The following is a 4307-nucleotide window of genomic DNA, read 5'->3' as shown; positions in this document are numbered from 1 at the left end:
CAGTGGACCGAGTAAAGAAATATATATATACCAGGTGACAGCTAATGAATAGTATGATCGTTTTGGAGTTTGTTGTACAAGCTTCTGTGGGCAGACATCAATCTTTTGAGTTTATATAGCACCTACTGACCACCCTGAAACCTTTATCAAGCTGTGACATGGGATGATTTAAAGCAGTAACAAGGAAAAGAAAAACAAAATAAGAGCGGAAGGAAAGAGTGCATGCTACTTTGCTGAGTTTCACAATGGGGACAATGGCCTACTTAAATCTTGAGAGTTACACTTGAAGTTGCCAAGTCTTGTTTAAACAGTTAACTCTAAGTCCCAAGGAAGTTAGAGAATTCACTGTCTACCAATATAACTTTCTATCATAACTTACACGAATCTTCTATAATGAACATCAAATATGTTTGGGTGAGATAATTTTGATTACATACCGGCAAGGTGTAACAAAAACCCCCTCATCTTCTCACAAATGGAGTTATTTTCATGTAAAGCTTTGGAGGTTAAAGAATCATCACTTCCCACATCGGTGTGTGTAAAAACAAAGGTTCTGTCTATAGTCCCATCCACCCAAATCTCCTGTTCTTTCTAAACTTCCTAAATTCTTCTTACACTCTCCCCAGCCCCCAATATACACTGGCCTACCTCCAGCTCATTCCTAAGAGGAGATAGTATTTCCATGTCTGTGCACACTGAACATATTCAGAGAAGAGTTCACCCTTGTTAAGGCCGGGATGATAGGAAATTTCCTGCTGTTACAGCAGATGAACCAGGCTTTATTTACTGAGCATGCTCGATGACAGACTTCTCATGCTGGAATGGACATTCTGGGGGTCTCCTGGTTCAGAATCTAAGGCAGAACTGTTTCCGTGGGGCAGCACAAATCCTGCAAAATTGTGTGTGGTTTCCCCTTAAAAATTGTTTATTAAAAGCGTTACCAATAGTTAGGAGCATCCCAGAGATGTTGGCAAGAAAATTCCACTTGTACAAATCATGTAAATATGTATTTTTAGGGTTTTTTAAAAATAATAACCTAAAACTGGTTTATATTTTTGTTGCATTTACACTTACTAAAAAAATAAGGTAATCGAGTCCTTCTTATTTTTACACAGTCAACAGAGGTTATGACCAAACTGGTTTTGAATCAGACAATATGGAAATTACATATATCCCTATGTCTAGGATAAACCTATAAAAATTCTTTTGTATAGAAGCAACTAATCCTTGATCTGCTTCTTTTCTCTTCTTGGATTGTGACTGCTTGGGTGAAAGCATAACAGTAGTTATATAATCTGCCTCCAGTTTAAGAAAACTGTGGGAGTTAACACAAAACAGTTATATATATATGTTAGGATATATATATATATCCTAACATATAACATATATCCTAACATATATATATATAAATGAAACATTTATGTAGAAACTGTGAATTCTTCAGTTTCTACAAACTCCTAATTTAAAGTAAACTACCACCAAAAACAACAACAAAAAACATGATAACTCTGTACTCCTAGCTACATATTTTTCTCTATTCCCAAGATCATTTTATTAGTGGTAACCCACATATTGCAGCTTGATAAAATAATCTATTCCAGACAGTCCTTGGGTGACTTAGTGAAATCCATTAGAAATAACCTAGTAGATGTGTGGAAAAAATATTCAAGATAATGTTTAAAAGAGAATAGTGTTTCTTAGTAATAGAAAAGTAGCTTTGAAAAAGAGACGGAATATATTATTTTGAAAATGTTCCTTTAAAATACTAAATACAAGCTACTCTTATGGAAGAAATACAGTTTAAAGGATTAAGGTTTACATTAAGCCAGGCAAAAACTTTCAGAATTTGAATATTTAAATGCATGGTATCTATTTAAAGAACTCTTATTAAAATAAAGATCTTTCTTATTGTCATTGTTTTGTCATTTTCTGTGATAATTTTCTGACAGTTTTTTTTTTTTTTTTAAGAGAGAGAGCAGGCACACACGAGTAGTGGCGGGTGGGGGTGTGTGGGGAGGCAGAGGGAGAAAGAGAAACCCCAGCAGTCTCCATGCCCAGCACGGAGCGAGCCCACATGGGGCTTGATCTCAGGACTAGGAGATCAAGACCCTGAGATCATGACCTGAGCCAAAATCAAGAATCTGACACTTAAACAACTGAGCCACCCAAGCGCCCCCCTGACCGAACTTTTTAAAGCAAAGCACACTTATTTTCAAACATGAAAAATGGAGGGAAAATCCATGCTGTGACAACTGTAACCTATCAATTAAGTGATTCTAATAGGTATCTAAATTCTATCTAATTCTAAATTCTAATAGGTATCTAAATAGCTATCTAAAATTGAAAATGGCTGGAAAAAATTTCTTTGAACTTTTATCTCATAGAATTCTCCATCTTATTTCACAGAGGACATTTTCAAGTTGATGTGGTTTTGCTACCTATGGGAAGCTCCAGCTTTCACCTGATTGTCCTCAAACTGCTTTTGTCCTAATGGTAGGCCTTTCATGGAAGTGCCTGAGAAAATGATTGTTGAATCCACTAATGTTGAATCCCCTACAAATAAGGGACATAACAGTTATTCTCACCTGCTTGCAAAGAGGTGTTAATCTGAAGTATCTTGAATAAGGACCCAGTACAATTGCATTAAAAACAAGCCAGCCTCATGGTGAGTATATGGAAAAACAACTATAACACAGTTTTCAACATTGGTAATGTTATTGTCACTTAGATCTTTTTTTCAAATAGAGACAGAATGTACCTTTCTTCCAAGAAGGGATCATGAAAGTGAAACAGGAATAAAGAAATGAGAAACACTGCATCTTTCTCAGGGTACAGCTTTTATAAGGTTCTGTACACTAGGTTATTTAACCATTTTGTGTATAGCAGTACTTCCCTTCCTCCCAGCAATTTGAACCAGAAAGACTGTAACAGGAATTGGAATATGAGTCACAGGATGTACTTTAGGTCAAGACAGCACTTAAGGAAGACCAAGTCAATACTTTTTCAAATTGTGCAAGTTTGAGGATTTTTCTTCTCTCTCTCTTTTTTTTTCATTTGTTTTCTTTCATCTTTTTTAAAGTATTGATTTTATGTTTTGGCCTAAAGTTCTTCATGCTCCTAGAAATGGGGCTAGCTTTAAAAAAAATCAGAGGTGTTTTTTTTGTTGTTGGTATTACTGCAGTTGCTTTTAAATCATTTTAGGGAATTCTATTCTATGTAGATGGCTAATATTGCCTAGTCTTTCCTGATCAAAGGTCCTGATCTAAAGTTATCCTGATCTGAAGTTCAAGATAAAAAAAAAACATTTCCAATGAGAGCACATTTAAGTAATTGTAGCCACAGCATATTTCATGGAATAAAATATATTCAGCATCTTCAAGTTACTTAAATTATATTTCTAGAGATTCTTTTATTGAAGTCTTACTTTTGAAAATGAATTCCTGGGATCAGGAAGCTTTCTTAACTCATTGGCCTGATCAATGTGCAAGAAGGATTCGTGGTAATTGTCAGGACGTGTATTATGCTTAGAGACCAGTGTTGATAAGATATGTTGTTGGCACTGCAAATGATCAGTGGGGATGGGGAAGGGAGGAGGGGTAAACACTGTGTCTGGCAACAGTCTCTTAATTTCCAAGACACCCATCACCATGATGATGAGATCCATAAACAGACCTACTAACTTAAAACCAGTACATAATGTGCTAAATTCTTTATACTCTTGCTGTAGGAGGCAGGGGCAGGGAAGTAAAGAAAGACTATGTCATAGATTTAGGAAGAGTGATTAAGAGTAAGCACTTTCTTCAAGCCCTAGCAATACCATGAGGGCATGTTTTCCCTAAACAGTCTGGTTTTGTTTCTTTGGAAGAGGTTGGGCCTGGGCAGTGGGATAGAGATGTAATCAGAACACATACGGACTGGGGAATTCTCCTAAGTGCACTTAGTAAAGTTTATTGCTATTGGGGTAGATAGCCTATTTGTTTTTCAACAGCTCACTTATGACAGAACTGGGTAAAGTGGAATGCACAGAATGATAAATTAATTTCAATAGATTGTAACACAGATTTAATTCTACTTTTAGGGAAAATGAGATTTTCCACATAGCATTGAGTAGAAATCTAGGATATGTTATAAAATCCCTATCAGATAATATGGATTAGAGAGTAATAATGCATAGCCCCTATCTTAAAGAGCTCTGTGTTAGTAGTGTATCAATGAAATTTTATGGTGAATCAAAAGTTGTATTTGAATAATGATCAAAGACTGTTGTTTTTCTGTCTTCATAAGGAAGAAAATAAAATTGGTCTGCT

The sequence above is a fragment of the Callorhinus ursinus genome, unplaced genomic scaffold (assembly GCF_003265705.2).
Source record: "Callorhinus ursinus isolate GAN/ISIS: 27379988/994484 unplaced genomic scaffold, GSC_fseal_2.0 scaffold4, whole genome shotgun sequence".
NCBI lineage: Eukaryota > Metazoa > Chordata > Mammalia > Carnivora > Otariidae > Callorhinus > Callorhinus ursinus.
Note: the sequence above shows the minus strand (reverse complement) of the source record.